The sequence below is a fragment of the Danio aesculapii genome, chromosome 20, assembly GCF_903798145.1.
Source record: "Danio aesculapii chromosome 20, fDanAes4.1, whole genome shotgun sequence".
NCBI lineage: Eukaryota > Metazoa > Chordata > Actinopteri > Cypriniformes > Danionidae > Danio > Danio aesculapii.
In genome coordinates, this window is record NC_079454.1 from 8,333,965 (window position 1) to 8,353,606 (window position 19,642).

General features: G+C 35.4%; 1 long non-coding RNA gene across 1 annotated transcript in view; it reads left to right on the plus strand.

Annotated features, from left to right (window-relative positions):
* Positions 1 to 2,231: 2,231 nt before the first annotated feature.
* LOC130213577 (uncharacterized) overlaps positions 2,232 to 19,642 on the plus strand; it is a 38,351-nt gene continuing 20,940 nt past the window's right edge. The window contains exons 1-2 of the long non-coding RNA XR_008835480.1: positions 2,232 to 2,443; positions 3,602 to 3,655. This is a non-coding gene — a long non-coding RNA (uncharacterized LOC130213577). The remainder of the gene's footprint in view (positions 2,444 to 3,601; positions 3,656 to 19,642) is intronic.

The following is a 19,642-nucleotide window of genomic DNA, read 5'->3' on the forward strand; positions in this document are numbered from 1 at the left end:
TATGTCACTTTATTATCTTTATTGGTTAATTTCAAAGTGGGAGTGTTTAAAAATTAAACATAAAATGTAATTAGCACAAAAACTATACTACGATTATTGAATAATTTAAATATTTTGGAAAACGTCAATTTTCTGCTAGCTGCCAACACAAACTTTTCATTTAGTTTCATTTGTTTTGCTATTAAAACTGAATAAAACATTTCATGCAAAGGCATTAAAAATTTATTTAATGTGTCAAACAATCACTGGAAAAAGGTTTAATTAATGCTAAATTCATCCCACATGAAAATATACTATTACTTATAGTAAATACTACAGTATTTGCATACTACCATACAGTAAAGTGTATTGCACTATATACAGTGCTCAGCATTATTAAGAACACCCCATTTTGAAAATTAATATTTTCATCCATTTGTCAGTAGGCAATGTATTTCGGTGCATTTAAACAAAACAGATTTATTAAACATATATTTATTAAAATAATGTTTTAGTCACCAAACATCTGAAAGAAAATACAATTGAATTTTTTTTTTTTGCTTCTCTTGATTTTTCCTCTTAAAAATTTGTATTTAATATTTTTTCCACTGACATATAAATGTGGGTGTACTAGTTTTTGGAACGTTATCAAATGATATTTTGTTAGATGGCTTCCTATTAAAAATATCAATTATTGTTAAATTAAGTAAATTGATATATATATATATATATATATATATATATATATATATATATATATATATATATATATATATATATAGTAGTATGGTACATATACAGGCTATACTTGTAGGGTAATTTGTATTGCCAAAAGTTGAATTCTTATAGCAACTACAGAATAACAACAAATTAATTTAAGTAATTTACTATAGTATGCCTCACAGTAGTTATTACTATAAATTACTATGTATTAATATTTAGTATTTTTCTTGGGAGCAAAAGCAAATATATTTAAACTATTTTTTAGAATCATATTGAGGCTTTAGTTTATAAGTAAAAAAATACAAATATTTATTTATGTACTCTACCATGTCTAAACAATCTAATCTAAATCTGATACGTGATTTAATCTCGTTTAATATTGTTTAAAATTTGCGGTTGTACATCCCTGTATGGTGAAATGACCCCAAAAAATAGTAGCCTATATTGTAAACAGTTCTCGGATAATTCCCTGCACCACATCTAATACCCAATAGATGGCGCTATAAGATCTCAGATTGAATTTCTCAAAGGTCTTATTTTACAGGTTTACTAAACCAAAGAGAAACTCGTTAACAATTGAGATCCCATTGATAGGCTACTATGTGTTTTCCTTAATGTGGATGTTAATGGTTACTGGTTTACAACATTCTTCAAAATATCTTATTTTGTGTCAAAAAGGTGTATTCTTTATTTTATTATTTATAATTATTTAACATTTATTTTATCTGATAAAATTAGATGATAATATTATATTTACTTTTTATTTCAATAACTATAATTATATTATATTTGAATTGCATCTCAGAAGGTTTATTTATCTTGTATATGAAATGCATTCTTTTATTTTACTTTTTATTTTGTTTAGGTTTATCATTTGTTTTATCTTTTAAATTAGATTATTTAAAAAAAATTAAATGCTTTATTTTATTTTACGTTTTTTTTTACTTTAAATTTAATATTTATTTTATAGTTTAATATTTATTTTATATACTTTTTTTAATTTATCTTATTTCTAAAGTATTTTATTTTATTTTTTATTTATTTTTTTAATTAAATTAAATTTCATTTTATTTTACTTACCATGAAAGATGCTTTGCTCGGGTTTTGGGGCAGCCTCCAGATAACGAAGATCACGAGTGTTATTGTGTTATTATAAAATAAAGAATAGAAGGGGGGCTTTTCCTTTCAGAGCTTATCTGGTATGTTGTTAGAGTTTCAAACCTTGTTGATTGACCCCCAAAAAATGTCATGGAATTCAGAAACTGTACAAACAGCAGCGCCGGGTGTCAATGAGGCATGAAAGAACGCCTTGTTATCACAAGCATTCCGTTTGTCCATTAAAAACTGAAAAATGTTCCCACACGGGCACTTATGGGAGTAAATGATTGACCCAGAGGCCTGACTCCCGGGTGTCCGGCAGGAGTGCTCTGTTCCTCGGCTCTGGAGCAGGTGGAGCGCGCGGGCTTTGGGTTTCCACAACTATTCAGCCGCGATACTGCAGCAGCTCGAATAACAGGGTGAAGGTCAGGAAGAAGTTATGCGGCTCGACGGAGAGCACCAGATGCTCTTGTGCTTCACAGAAGAGGACAGATTTCCTCTGGCTCTTTCCCTCCCTCCAGAAGAATGCCGTAAACAGACAGGGATTCCCCTCGCTGTCCGGTAAACTCAGACGGCATGCGTTTGAAGGGATACGGGACCGGACGAGCCGATGGCATTACTTACATCCGCCGCAACTGTCCTGGTAATCAAGGAACTTTTTAAAATGTATTTCTTTTGAAAATATAAATTTACATGTGTGAAACTGTTTTTGCAAAGAACAAGTAAACACTAGATGGCAGTAGCAGTTCACTGTGGTGAAAATTTACAATATTAGGGATCCCCAACTGACAGATCTTCAGAGGCCCAAAAGACAATGTAGATAGATAGATAGACAGACAGACAGACAGACAGACAGACAGATAGATAGATAGATAGATAGATAGATAGATAGATAGATAGATAGATAGATAGATAGATAGATAGATAGACAGACCGATAGATTGATAGATAGACAGACAGATATAGATAGATAGATAGACAGACAGACAGACAGACAGACAGATAGATAGATCATTTCGACTGTAAAATGGCTTTTAAAATTTAAAAACAGCTTTTATTCTAGCCGAAATAAAACAAATAAGACTTACTCAAGAAGAAAAAATATTATCAGATATAGTGTGAAAATTTCCTTGCTCTTTTAAACATCATTTGGCAAATATTTAAATAAGAAAAAAAAATTCAAAAGGGGGTTAATTATTCTGATGTCAACTGTATATTAATAATGTGAATTGTACTGTTTATTTTATAAGTATGTTATGTTTTGATTACTATAGTGGATGATATATAAACACATTAAAGAATCAGAAAGACAAAATTGAATTTATCTGTACGGAAAAAAAACTGTTGGTTCCCCAATAGATTGTTAATTTACTCTTTTGAATTGCATTATGGGACCTTGATCTTGACACTGACATTGTTGATGTTAAAAAATAAGCTCTATAACCAAAATTATTTGTATATATAAAATTAGATCTGTGAATAGCAGAAAAAAGTACTGTTAGCTACTGATCCTAAGTTTGTACCACAACATCCACGACCAACCAAACAATATTAGTTTAAAACTATTAAAAAAGTCAATAAAACTGAAATAAAGTGTAAATAAACACCCCTGAAATACACTTTTAAAAGAACTTGGTTCAAATCTCACTTGATCATTACCATGCTTCATTTGACTAGTTGATCTTCATGGATAATAAGCCATGATTGATGGACAGAAAAATGTTTTATGCAAGTTTTCGTCGAGCCATTAAGCCACGGTTGCACTAGTCTTCACGCTTCATTTACTTCCATTCATACGCAGGTAAACATGGGAGACCAGAAACGCTCATGCGAAGAAGTCTTCTCTTCACGACCGGTAAACTCTTTCTTGAATTTGCATAAGAGATAGACATTTGACCAATCAAGCATCTTAAGGTTACAGACTGACCTTTAGGCTGAATCCAGCTCACCCATTTAAAAGCAATGTGATTTGCAAGTACTATTGAATGCTTGAAGAAGTCTTGTGTAAGTAATAATGTTATTTGCAAAGATTATATATCCATACACAGAACATGAATTGTGTGGTTCATTAAAGCGCAGGCTATAGAAATTTTATCTTTGCTAATTATATTGTTCATTTTGAAAATATCTGTCAATGTGGCAAGGTTCAATACAAGTTACCAAGCTTGACAGAATTTTTTCCCTTTTTATAATTTGTGACTAAAAACGGATCAATGATATTATGAGGCAGTATGTAATTTTCACCACTAGAGGGTGCATTATATTGTATTTAGTTTTTTTCTGTAAATATTGAGAAATTATCTTATTATGTTGTGAATTTTCTGATACTCTTATTCTCAAATATGTGATAGAACGTATATTTTGTCTTTTAAACAGCTTAATAATGACCGTATTATTTGTTATATGACGGGTAATGGGCGCAGCTGTTGTTGCTAGAAGGGATACAGCTGCGATCAGATGTTAATAAGAAGTTTTTATAGTATTCATTAAATTATGCATTAATTTATTAGCATCTACCCCTACCTCAATCCTAAACCCAACCCTCAAACTAGAGGTCTGCATTTTGCCCGACCAGTTTTCTTGCAGCACGGGAATACATTTCCGAATAAAACATGGTAGCGGTCAGAAACTGTGGTGTAATTTGAACTGGAGCGGGTGGTCTAATGCTGTGTTCACACCAGACGCGGAATTCCCAGATAAATCACACTATTCGTGCGTAAATAGATGTGGGAACATTTTGAGTTTACTTGCTTCATTCGTGCGTCAAATCCGCTTCATTTGTGCATCAAATTCACTGAGCAATAGACGCGGATTCGGTGTATTCGGCGTATTCGTGTCATGGGCAGGGCTTCTGTCTGCCTGGTGACTCTAACTTCATTGCTAAATGGCTAACATGGATTTTATTGAGAAAATAACTGTGTTTATGTGCTTTCTGAAGGCTGAAAAACAGCTTGATTTGTTTGGAGCCGTGTCTGAGTCCAATAGATCCTTTCAGAGGTGCACCCAGGTCTGTAAGCTCGTAAACTTCTCCAGAAACATAACCTGGATGATGGAAGCATTCAGCGGTGCTTCTGACTGAGCTGAGCCCAGTTTAATGAACTGTTGTCGGTGTAGGCAGGAGGAGTTTCCCCCAGGACACCAACAACAGGCGCTACGTCATAATCACGCCCCCACAAGAGCAAGCTCCTGATTTGTTAACATGGCGCAGATGCCCGCTGAAGTTCAGATTTTCCCACTCGAGCGTTTCGCACGAACACGCAATACACGCGTCAATCGCACAAACTACTCAACTCGCGCCGCTTCATTCATAGACATTGTGCTCATGTCTCATCTCAAAGGGGCAAACAAAACTGACATTTAGCATACAATCCTTGGACAACCTACACTTTTATCTGTTATCTCTCTCTTTTGGTAGTGTTCAATTTTAATGTGAGATTTTAATAACCAGATCTAATTTTAATGGGAACGGTCGGGTCGGGTAGAAAAATTTCAGCCCCGTGCAGATCTCTAGTTTACAGTAATGTAAAAATATTATTTGTTGCACAGTGTCACAAAAACTGGGGCAGCACAGTGGTGCAGTGGGTAGCACTGTTGCCTCATAGCAATAAGCTCACTGGTTCACAGCTGGCATTTCTGTGTGGAATTTACATGTTCTCCCCGTGTTCACATGGGTTTTCTCCGGGTGCTCCGGCTTCCCCCACAAGTCCAAAGACATGCGGTATAGGTGAATTGGGTAAGCTAAAAATTGTCCGTAGTGTATAGGTGTTTCCCAGTGATGGGTTGCAGCTGGAAGGGAATGTCTGAAACCTAAAATAAATGTAATTTGTTTGAAAGCATGGATACATTGTAATTTATGACAAGTGCTGCACTCCTCTTTCTGTGCCTCAGTGCTGTCAGATTAAAATTTTAGCAGTTGATGACGTGCACTCTAAATGTCTAATCACACCGTTGTGATCGTACGCTTCAGAGCCCTGCCAAGGCTGATTACACCGGTGTGATTGTATGCTTTAGGGACAAACCGACACTGATCACACCGGTGTGATCGTATGCTTCAGGGCCCAGCCAAGGCTGATCACACTGGTGTGATCATATGCTTCAAAGACCAGCCAAGGCTGATCACACCTGTATGATCATAAACTTTAGGGCCCAGCTAAGGCTGATCACACTAGTGTGATCGTACGTTTCAGGGACAAACGAAGTTGGATCACACTGGTGTGATCTTACGCTTTAGAGCCCAGCCAAGGCTGATCACACCATTGTGATCGTATGCGTGAAATGGTTAATTTTTTTCAATCTTTGGATTTTATCACTCTTTGAAACAAATGGGATAATGCATATACATACAAAAAAATCTGTTCTGTACTACACTTAAGGGCCCAGCCAAGGCTGATCACACCGGTGTGATCGTATGCTTCAAAGACCAGCCAAGGCTGATCACACCTGTGTGATCGTAAATTTTAGGGCCCAGCTAAGGCTGATCACACTGGTGTGATCGTACAATTCAGGGACAAACCAAGTCTGATCACAACAGTGTGATCGTATGCTTCAGGGATAAACCAAGGCTGATCGCACAGGTGTGATTGTACGCTTCAACCAGCCAAGGCTGATCACACCATTGTGATTGTATGCGTAAAATGGTTAATTTTCTTCATTCTCTGGATTTTATCACTCTTTGAAACAAATGGCATAATGCATGTACTTACAAAGAAAAATCTGTTCTGTTTTATTTTTATATTTTAATGAAAAAACATACCGTGCCTTTAAATTGAACAAACATTTTTATTTATTATTATTGTCCTTTTTATCCAGGTTTAAAAAGGTAATTCTGTTAAAACAGTTCACTGAAATTATGCTATATTGAAATGAGGATCCTCAGCTATATCCCATCTAGACTTCACCCTCTCATGCAGCGTGGTATTTTATAAACCTTAAATGGTATGTTTTGCTTGTAGTTATGTGTATTTGAATGTCTGAAACCTAAAATAAATGTTATTTGCCAACGCCAACGCTGATCACACTAGTGTGATAATACACTTCAGGGCCCACCCAAGGCTGATCACACCGGTGTGATTGTATGCTTCAAAGACCAGCCAAGGCTGATCACACCTATGTGATCGCACGCTTCAGGGCCCAGCCAAGGCTGATCACACTGGTGTGATCGTACAATTCAGGGACAAACCAAATCTGATCATACCAGTATGATCGTTCGCTTCAGGGCCCCGCCAAGGCTGATCACACTGTTGTGATTGTATGCGTGAAATAGTTAATTTGCTTTATTCTCTGGATTTTATCACTCTTTGAAACAAATAGGATAATGCATGTACTTACAAAAAAAATCTGTTCTGTTTTATTTTTATATTTTAAAGAAAAAAAAAACATACCGTGCCTTTAAATTGAACAAACATTTTTATTTATTATTATTATTGTCCTTTTTATCCAGGTTTAAAAAGGTAATTCTGTTAAAACAGTTCACTGAAAGTTTTTTTGTTGACCCCAAAATAGTTTATTTGTATATCACAGATGAAGAATAGTTGAGGAGTGACTGACAATGACAGACATTTTATACACACACACACACACACTGAAAAGAGTCAGTCCGACAGTCTCCATAGTGTGACTCCTAAGGGGGCACTACATGCTCCACTGTCCCAGAATAACCACTGTCTAGCCAGTGCTGCATGAGGGACGAGCACTCTGTGTGTGTGTGTGTGTGTGTGTGTGTGTGTGTGTGTGTGTGTGCGCGTGTGTGTGCGTGTGTGTGTGCGTGTGTGTGTGCGTGTGTGTGTGTGTGTGTGTACCTTTCCTGATGTTAAAATGTCCTTACAAGTATAGCAATACCATTAAATTTTGACCTTGTGAGGACAATTTTTTTTGGTCCTCATGAGTTTTTCCTCTTAAATCACAATGAATGAAGTATTTTGAAAGTGTTAACAGATTGTTCTATCAGGGTTTGGTTTAGGGGTAAAGTTGCGGTATGGGCACAGAACATCCAGATTATACAGTATAAAAAATCATTACATCTGTGGAAAGTTATTATAAAGATAGCTATGTCTTCTTGTGTGTGTGTTTGTGTTTGTTGGTGCCAGCAGGTCATTGAGTCTGGTCTATTGGGAGCTGTACTTAAGAGAGAGCATCTAGTGGTGAAGTGCGAGTAGTAACGCTCTTTAAGTGTGTATGTGGGGACGTCAATCTGACAGGGTGCCAGATGTCAGCTGGTATCACATATCAGTCAGCAGGAGAGAGCCCGCTCCCTGAAGACCCTCTCACACTCTCATCTACTATTTATCTGATAGACAAAGGGCACAGAAAGGAGATTTTGATAATTCTACCATAGCTTAAACACCTTAGTATACAATATTCAGAGTTTTTGTGCTTATAAGGTGATTCTACTGTACAAAAAGGAGGCAATCTTAATTTTGCATGATATTATAGAAAAAAACGCTATCGATTTTTAAGGGTGTGCAAATAGATATGTTTCCATTCAAAAATGGGAATGGATTATTGCATAAAAGACTTGCGAATAAAGCATTCCGTCCAACGAGTCAAAGTGAACAAAATCATCACTACCTGATTATCTGGCGCCAAATATCAACAGTAAAACTGAATTTGCTGCGGTAGGAGAAGCTGCGGTAATCTTTTCTTTATTTACTAAATGACTAAATCCTGACACGTGGACGACGTGGAGCACAGATGCTCTTGACAATTCTGGAGGTCGTTAATAATGTAATAACACTAATACTGAAATGGTTAAGGCGTTTTAGAATGACCAAAACAACATTTCAGATGTTTTACAATGTGCTCGGTGTGCTGGTTTGTCAATTCACACACATTTTGATCATCACCTGATCTCTTATAACAAAATCACATGACCTTTTTTAATGCACATGGAATTTGTTCTTTGAAAATGTTTCCATCGAAGTTTATGCTCATCTTTTCTTAAAATAAAAAGTTCATCCTACTCAGTTATGCGCATACATTTTTTGTGCACATTTTGAAAATGTATGCGCATCATGGCGTTTCCAACAACAGTTTTTTTATGCGCATATACAAAGTCCGCATAAAAATAGGTGGATGGAAAGGTAGCGTATGTGTCTCTTAAAGTATTTGATGTACGCAAAGACAGGATCAGGTTCTAGCTGACAAGGAATATCCTTAGAACTTTAGCATTTTATGTCAGGAGTTTCTTAAAGGTACACTGTAAAATATATATGTTAATTAATAATTAGTTAATTATATATGTAAATTTTTTTGTTTATTTACGGTTGTGGGTTAATTGCAGTATGGGACCTTGATCTCTGCTCTGTCAACTTTTGATGTTAAAAATTCAACTTTACAGTTTAACAAAAGGACTTCTATTGACATTTTAGTCATTTGAAATAATATAATGTAAAAGAAATAATACATAGAGAAAGTCTGTAAATTAACAGAAAATGTACTGGCAGGATTTCGTAGCGTAATATACAATGCCAACTCAGACAATATATCACTTTAAACTATTAAAAATGTTAATAAAAGTCACTTTTTCAAACTCTTCGAGGTTAAAAGTTGTTGGAAGAAAGATCAAGGACCCATGATACAATTCAAAAGAAGAAATAAAGGGGTGAAAATAAAAAAACATAAATCACAAAATATGGAAAACTGATAGTTTATGAATATTTTTTACAGGACATGAAAAAAAATTCCATGTTAGCACTAGACACACAGTTAACGTTAATTTAACTGACTAGTCTTTAATTATAATGGCTGCAACATTTTGGTGTTATTTTAACAATTAGCATGAAATGTTTTCAGAAACAATTGGACAACTGACAAGTTTGTTGATGTCGTTTACTACTTGTATTGAATGTTCAGAAAACTAAAAATTGTAAAATTGAATTTTGAACGTTTGAATGTCCACAGGATGTTTTTTTTTTATGTGTAAAACTAAGAGCATTAGGCCAAATCTTTTTAGAACACATTTATTTTTTATCTGGGTTAATCTGTAAAATGTTACCCCTCAATAAATGTACTTTTTATGAATTAATACTTCATGATATTCAAAAAAACAACCAAGAAGAAATATATGCTGTACATATTTTTTTCTGGATGGTCATCATAATAAATGTTTTTACTTTACTTTATAATCACAGTAAAATACTGTTATATTAGCAGTGTTGGGGATGTTACTTTGAAAATATATGTAATAGATTACAGATAACAAATTACCCTATTTAAAATGTAATAAGTAGTGTACCTTTTCAATCACTTTATAAAAGTAAAGTAACTGATTACATCTGATTACTTTTTGATTACTTTTAAGTTTCTAATGGATATTTTCAACTAAATCATTTCAAGCATTTATACCAAGCAGGTGTGAACGGGTAGCTCTCTGTTTACTGTTACAATTTCAAATCTCTCATCACTTGAATTTGAAAACCAGACCTTATAACAAAAAAAAAATGTTTACTGTTGTTACAAAATCAAAATTTTAGTTATGCAGGGTGATTTTTGTGGCATTTGCAATAAAAAATACATCTAAGCTATTTTAGCTATTTTTATTTTTAAATCAAAGCAACTTAAATCCAAGTCAATCATATCTTAGTGATCAATAAACATGTCAATGAAACATATGAGGCAGAATTGTTCAGTTCAGTTATTTACTGTCAATAATATGCTGTACTAAACAGAAACAAATTATGGTATAAAACAGCAAAAACAAAACATCCAATAAAACCAGGTTGCACTTTTAAAATACTACAGTAATTTATATTAAAGGGAAATATTTAGGAATGAGCATTATGTTGTATATATATTTACAACTCTTCATTAATAAATTACACTACATAATGTAGTATCATTGGTAACTATCGTGAACTAATAGTAATTACCATAGTATACTTTAGCCTTTACCACAGTAAACTATATATATAGACCTCTCTCTCAGTCATCTTTCCATCAAGGAAATTTCTCGTGTTAGCCTAATTGGTTGGCAACGTCAACGACCAGAGCGAGAGGTGGCAGTAACGCACCAAAAAGTTTGTTGTCGACCACCAAAAAACAGAAAGAAGAAGATTGTAATTCTCGCCATCATAAGGATTTACTTTCATTGGCTAGACACCGGCCTCAGCTCGTTGAATGTTAGTGGCAGACTTCGTTTGTCCCTGAAACGTACAATCACACCAGAGTAATCAGCCTTGTCCATAGTGTATAGGTGTTTCCCAGTGATGGGTTGCAGCTGGAAGGGAATGTCTGAAACCTAAAATAAATGTTATTTGTTTAAAAGCATGGATAAATTGTAATTTATGACAAGTGCTGCACACCTCTTTCTGTGCCTCAGTGCTGTCAGATTTAAATTTTAGCAGTTGATGATGTGCGCTCTAAATGTCTAACCGGTGTGATTGTACACTTCAGGGCCCAGCCAAGGCTGATCACACTGGTGTGATCGTATGCTTCAAAGACCAGCCAAGGCTGATCACACCTGTGTGATCATAAACTTAAGGGCCCAGCTCGTTGAATGTTAGTGCCCTCACTAAAATATCCGCAATAAATGTAGCTTGTGTTGACGCTACTGCACTAATAAAATAGTTTCGCTTCTGAAAAGCTTTTTGATTTATGAAGTAGCGACGCTACCGCCACGCTACTGAGACATGTAGTTAAGCTAGTAGTGTCACTACTTGTAGCATCAGTACTTGCAGCTCTCAGACTGATTGTATTAGCCTAATGCTTTCAGCGGCAGAGAGGATTAACGTAACTGGTAGATGTGGTGCACCGCAATCAAACCGGAAAACCAATCAAAAGCATCAGAATAGCACCGCTTTAATAAATGGCCTTAGCAGAAGGCATCTTGCTGTTCAGAAACAGGCAAAGCAACAGATTAATATTATTCAACATATTTGGATGTAACCCCATTTTTAATCTTTAACATTTTCTTAAGTAACTAATTTAATTACACATTTTTTCTCAGTAATTGTAACAAATTACTGTTACTTTTATTTTGTAATTAAATTACGTAATGCCGTTACATGTAACTAGTTACTCCACAACACTGTATATTAGTTAAAATTAGTTAACATGATCTTGGCTGCACGTTAGTACTGTTGCCTTACAACAAGAAGGTCGCTGGTTTGAGTCCCGGCTGGGCCAGTTGGCATTTCTGTGTGGAGTTTGAATGTTCTCCCCATGTTCGTGTGGGTTTCCTTCGGGTGCTCCGATTTCCCAGTCGAAACACATCGACAGCACAGTCGAAACACATGCTCTATAGGTGAATTGGGTAAACTAAATTGTCTGTAGTATATGAGTGAATGTGAGAGTATATGGGTGTTTTCCAGTACTGGGTTGCAGCTGGAAGGGCATCCGCTGTGTAAAACATATGCTGGATATGTTGGCGGTTCATTCCGCTGTGGTGACCCCTGATAAATAAGGGACTAAGCCGAAGGAAAATGAATGAATAAATAACATGAACTTAAAATGAATAATGCAGCATTTATTAATCATAGTTCAACATTTACTTATGCATTATTATTAATAATATTCAGCAATGTGCTTGTTAACATGAATCAATGCATAAATACTGCGATAACGTATTGTTCATTGTTTGTTCACGTTAGCAAATACATATATAACATAATAGAACAAATTGACATTAGTGTTACCTAAAATAAAAACAAACAAAAAAAAATAAAATAAACAAAAGATAATAAAAATGACAAGAGAAAAATATTATAATTACAAAATAATACTCAAAAAATTATAAAATAAGAAAAATATATAAATATTATACTATTAGATGATAAATACTACTAAAATAACAGTTTCTTCAATAAGAAAATTGCTGTCTTCTAAAAATACCCAATAGCAGACAACATCTTCACATCCAAATATATCAGATGAAGATCTGCTCACATCATTATTACACCTCAGCAGATCATCTTTGATTTGATTGGATCACGTCACTCATGTAAAATCAGCGAGGGTCAGATATCGCTCCTGCAATATAAACCATGCATTACCATGCACTTCCTAATAACATTACCAGCCAAATGGCCAGTCATTTATACAGCGAATGGTGCTTTTAACCAGTAATCCCAATCGTTGTGGGAAATGATGTATCAAGCACTCAAAAGGTGATTGTTGGTTATTGCACACATCGACAGAAAAAAAAAAACACTATACGCCATTATTGCCACGTCAATATTAATGCGCGGCCAGAAGGGTATAGCGAGAAATTATCCATAACTACATTTAGAACCATATTGATTATTAACAATAATTTGTTATGTTTGTCATTGGAAGTTCAAAACTCTGTGACTTAAAGGTACAGTTTAACTAAAAATTTTGTCATCATTTACCCCTTCACGTGTTCCAAACCTGTTTGAGTTTCTTTTGCTCTGTTAAACACAAAAGAAAATATTTTGAAGAATGTTAGAAACTTGTAACCATTGACTTCTATAGATTTTGTTTTTCCTACTATGGGCTCAATAGCTGATTTTCCTCCAACATTATTCAATATATCAAGATGGTTTAAGTAAAGGATGGCAGAATTAAAATTTTTGGGTAAACTGTCTCTTTAAGGGAACATAGTGGAGGTTAAAAGGGTTACAAATTAATTAATAATTATCAATAATTATCAAGTTTACTGATTACTTTAAAAATTGCAAACATTTTATATATTACTTTTTTCTAAAACATTATGTTTAATTATGCAAATGAGGCACATTTCAATTAAATACGCACTTAACTGCATATATACTCACCGGCATACATAGGTACACCTGTCCACACCTGCTTGTTAACGCAGATTTTTAATCAGCCAATCACATGACAGCAACTCAATGCATTTAGGCATGTAGACATGGTCAAAATGATCTGCTGCAGTTGAAACCGAGCATCAGAATGGGGAAGAAAGGTGATTTAAGTGACTTTGGATGTGGCGTGGTTGCCAGACGGGCTGGTCTGAGTATTTCAGAAACTTTTCATGCTCAACCATCTCTAGGGTTTACAGAGATTGATTCGAAAAAGAGAAAATATGCAGTGAGTGGCAGTTCTGTGGGCATAAATGCCCTGTTGATGCCAGAGTTCAGAGGAGAATGGCCAGACTGGTTCCAGCTGGTAGAAAGGCAACAGTAACTCAAATAACCACTTGTTACAACTGAGTATGCAGAAGAGCATCTCTGAATGCACAACACGTTCAACCTTGGGGCGGATGGGATACAGCAGCAGAAAAACACACTGGGTACCACTCCTGTTAGCTAAGAACATGAAACTGAGGCTACAATTCACACAGGCTCACCAAAATTGGACAATAGAAGATTGGAAAAATGTTGCCTGGTCTTGATTTCTGCTGTGACATTCGGGTGGTAGAGTCAGAATTTGGCATCAACAACATGAAAGCATGGATGTATGCTGCCTTGTATCAATGGTTCAAGCTGCTGTTGGTGGTGTAATGGTGTTGGGGATATTTTCTTGGCACACTTTGGGCCCATAAGTACCAATTGAGCAAATAAAAATCAATAAAGTGAATAATTAACGTAGCTGCTGTTCATAGTGTATATAAATGAGATGTAAAAACCTGCGTGGAGCACATTCATGTATCATACCGCTAAGTGATGCACTGACTGTATGCTTTACTAAAAAGATAGGTTTTTAATCTAGTTTTGAATCTGAGAGAGTGTGTCTGAGCCTCGGACATTATCAGGAAGGCTATTCCAGAGTTTAGGAGCCATAAATGAGAAGGCTCGACCTCCTTTACTCGACTTTGCTGTTTGAGGTACTACTAGATGCCCAGAGCTTTGAGATCTTAAAGAGCAGGTTGGATTGTTGCGAGACAGAAGGTTGGTTAGATAAACAGGAGCTAGATTATTTAAAGCTTTATAGGTAAGAAGCAATATTTTAAAATCAATCCGAAAATTAACAGACAGCCAGTGTAAGGAGGATAAAATTGGGGTGATGTGATCATATTTTCTAGACCTGGTAAGAACAGAGCATTACAGTCATCCAGCCTAGAAGTAATAAAAGCATGGGCTAGCTTTTTTGCATCTGAGATGAATAGCATACTTCGTAACTTAGCGATATTTCTCAGATGAAGGAAGGAAGTTTTTGTGACATGGGACATATGATTTTCAAAAGGTAAGTTGCTGTCTAATATAACGCCCAGATCTTTTAAAGTAGAGCTAACGCTAACTTTGCATCTTTCTAATTGCAGCTCGGGTTTTTAAGATCTGCAAAATTCAATGATTTTCATTATAAAAATGATTGAAATTTTTTGAATCATATACAGAATTTACATTTATAGCACAGATAAGTGGACAAAAAATATTTTTTCATTAGTATACATCTCATGATGGCAGGTGAGAATGATGACAAATGAGGCACTGACTGCACGTCCCTGGAAGAAATCCCTCTATAAAAACCTTAAGATAGATACGATAAAGCAGTATTGTGTATTTAAGGAAAACGGCCATTAAATTGTACTATAATTAAAATCTACAGACATAATTGATAGATTGAATAAGTGTGTCAAAATAAATACTTAAACATGTATTTTGGGTGTTTTTACATTAGATTACATTAGACCCCCACCTCCTCAAATTTCACAGGTAGATTTTTTTATTTTTTTTGTTAAAATTACGAATTAATTCATTTTCACCACAGTGGATTGAACTGACTATTTTATATATATTTTATATATAATTTTAGCCATAATATTTAGAATTTTTATTTTTAGTTTGTACACATTAATCTACAACATTTATATACAAAAATAACCTTGCTTCATTTACAAATTTTACAAAAAATAAAAGGATATTTGTATATTAAAACTAAACAAAAAAAAAACAAGCAAACAACCAAACAAAAACAAAAAATAAAAGTGCTTCTTTTTTCGCTATTGATAATCTATTTAAAAGTGACTCTTATATTATCATACTGAGTACATTCATTCATTTATTCATTCATTTTCTTTTCGGCTAGTCCCTTTATTAATCTGGGGTCGCCACAGCGGAATGAACCACCAACTTATCCAGCATATGTTTTACGCAGTGGATGCCCTTTCAGCTGCAACCCATCACTGGGAAACATCCATACACGCTCATCCACTACGGACAATTTAGCTGACCCAAATCAGCTGTACCACGTCTTTGGACTTGTAGGAGAAACCGGAGCACCCAAAGGGAAACCCACACAAACACGGGGAGAACATGCAAACTCCACACAGAAATGCCAACTGACCCAGCCGAGGCTCGAACCAGCGACCTTCTTGCTGTGAGGCGAACATGCTACCCACTGCGCCACCACGTCACCAATACCAAAACAAATGTAATAAAAGAAACAATTTTATATAATGGCACAGGCCTAAAATAGCAATTCGTTGTCATTTTTAATTTGTATTCTTTCACATCATCATTCAAAATCACCAAGTTTCATACATTTATTTCGGCAAGAAAATAAATCATTTAAAATAAATATTGTTATGCTTCTTTTATACCATTAATAATTACAGGCCAGAATAATCTGCTTCATTTTTAAAGAAATGAACACACATATGCACAAATCTCAATTAAACAGAACTACAACAGAACGATTGAATTTTGACATTTAATACTGTTAATTAATACTGACTGACTAAAACTTATCCAGCACATGTTTTACAACGCGGATGCTCTTCCAGCCGCAACCCATCACTGGGAAACATCCACACACACTCATTCACACACATACACTATGGACAATTTAGCTTACCCAATTCACCTATACCATGTCTTTGGACTTGTGGGGGAAACCGGAGCACCCAGAGGAAACCCACATGAACACGGGGAGAACATAAAAACTCCACACAGAAATGCCATCTGACCCAGCCGAGGCTCGAACTAAGCGACCTTCTTCCTGTGAGGCCACAGCACTACCTACTGCGCCACTGCGTCATCATTATTTTATTATTTTTTATTATTATATTTTATGCCTGTAGTGTCTCGTTAAGTTTGCTATTTTGCTGAGCCCAAAAGACTGTCCCTAGAGTTAAATTGTTGAGTTTTACCATTTTAAAAACCATACAGCTGATCTTCGGGTTCTGAGCAATTCACTTTTAGCTTAGCTTAGCATAAATCATTGAATTAGATTAGACCATTAGAATCTCAATAAGGTTTTGGTGGGGTTCGGGGGCTCACCTCCTTTTTCATACCAATGAAATTTTGTAAAACTGCACAAATTAGGCGTTTTTCTGGCAATACAAATCAAAATAGTTGTAAGGATGGCTATCTCTCTCCACAATATTAAACCCTGAGAACTGTTATGGAACTCCACACGAGATAAGACCATGAGGATGGTCAGGCACTAAAACAATAAACTTTCTAATCTGAAAAGAAGATCAGCTAGGAAACCAGTTGTTCAGGTTGTCTCGATCATGCATCCTGATCCCCCCTCTTTGCCCTGGACTTTACCTTCTCCACCAGAGCAGCTCCACACAGAATGTCTAAGTTTTAATATGGTGTATCTTGTGGCTCTATATTCATGTTGGGTGTCATTTTAAATGTGTGTAAAATGATCTTAATTTCACTGTAATATTTTACAATCTCCCTTATATCAGTTAATTTGGGTTTTGACTTTGATAAGATTTTTGCCAGGTGCTCCACTCCAGGAAAAATGGCCTTCACATCAACTCATGACCAGGCAAGGGTCTTGGTGACGCTTTTATTGTCTTGAATTTATGATTATTTGAGTATTTAGGCAAAAGGTGCAGAAGTGTCTGGGGGATTCTGTAGCCAGGATACCTCGTTGCAGTGTGTGAGTCTCTGAGCTCTGCATCAGGACTTATATGCTGCAATGTATTTGTACATGGTCAGGTATTATTCTCTAACTGTTTGAGTAATTGATGTTGTGCAATCTGCATTGGCTTATTTTGTTTAATTATGTGAATTGGAATGGAAAGTCTTTGCCTGACAAATAAATGTAAAATTCTTGTTTAATATCTACTGAAATCATTTAAATTTAGTAGATTGTTCCGCAATTGTTCCGATTGTTGTTGATGTTTCCGCAGCCTACGACCAGGATTAGTCATACATTCAGGCTCAATGGACAGTGGCGGTTCTAGGGGGCGAAGGGGGTAGGGGCGGCTGGCGGTGCCCCCGTGTCAACATGCTTGGCCCCCCTAAATTTGGATGCATATTTTTGTGTCAAAACGCCACGGAGAAGCGAGATCAGCCATCGGTGTCAGACTGAGGAGATTTGACTGAGGCCTCTCTCGCGCGCTCTGGGTGTCACGTGCACTCACTCACTCGGGCACTCTCTCCCTCTGCTTTCATGTGCACTTGCCCTTTCTGTCAGTGACGGTGCTGCACGCATCAGTTCCCCTCATTCGTCAGAAATTAACCCTCAATTTGACACAGGTAATAATATTCAACTTCAATCATATTCATGTTGTGCAACTCTATCAAAATGTCCACGTTGATTATATTAGACTTCTGTTTTCAATAGCGATTTTAACACTATGCAGAGGCCATTATTAATCAGAAATTGAGTGTACATAGTTTTACGTTAGGAAATGCAGTCGTGAATTTACAAACAGTCGGCAAGTACCGGAGAACAGATGCAACACATTGATCAAATATAGTTTTCAGTCACGCTCACGCTCATGTAAAATTAATAGTCAACTCGTTTCGTTGTGCCTTCATTCATTTTTTAATTCCGTCATGACATTAATTCCGTCAGCACGAGTCTTCAACACATGATTTATTTACAACACATTTTTAAACATAATAGTTTAACTAACTAATTTCTAATAACTACTTTTTTACCTTCCCCATGGTGACAGTCAGTGCATAACATTTTACTAGTTAATTTGCAAGACTTGTATTCAGACAAAGTCCCTTAAAGTGTTTTATAGTTTTTGATTCAGATTAAAGTGTAATTTAAAGACCTAATTAGGTTATGTTAACTACGAAAGTTGGAATAATTAGTCAAATTATTGTGTAACTGATTTGTTGTGTATATCAAAAAATATACTTTAAATATTTCTTAAGGAGGCTAATAATACTGATCTTAAAAATTTATTTATTCAAGAAATAAACAATACGAAATATGACTTATTATGACCCCAGAATCATTCTTTTTTCAAGGAAACACTGTGAAAAATTTCTTGGTTTGTTAATCACTTGGTAAACATTATTTTAAATGAATGGGAGGGCAAAATAAATTGACCAATTGTAGGCCTATCTGTTAAAGTTTACAGGTGCAACAATGTGCCTTGTGTGATCCTACACCAATACAAAGATACTTGTCAAATAAATTAACAAGGAAGATTATTTTGAGTTTAAGTTATTTAATTATTTTGTTTATGAAGACTGCAGAGTGATGCATGAAAAAAAAGACTTTAAATAATTGTTTCAGTAGTTTGTGATGTTTGTTAAAATGTGCCCCCCAAATGTACAAGTGGCCCCCCCAGTTACTCTGATCTAAAACTGCCACTGTCAATGGATGGAGCATAGGCACAGCATTAGAGACCTGTTGATTTTCGACAATCACTGACTTAGTATGTGTGATATAATTTAGTTGCTAAATCAAACTTTCTTTACGTGTGAGAAAGCATGGGGCAGCCTAATATTACTTAAAGGAAATTAGTTTACAGTCATATCCTCTATCTAAGAACCAGAACTGGTGAGGATGTGACCGTGAGCAGATGTAACATGGCCAGCATACTGACTCTAAGCTACTTTGGGTAAACGATGAACCATTAACTGAAAATAAGGATTTATTAGGTTAATCGATCTAAATTAGACAAAATCACAACCTGTAAGATAATCAGCTTGAATTGAATGAATCTAAATTTAAATTATTATAAATTGGGGTCAAATTAAATTTGGAGTTGGAAACA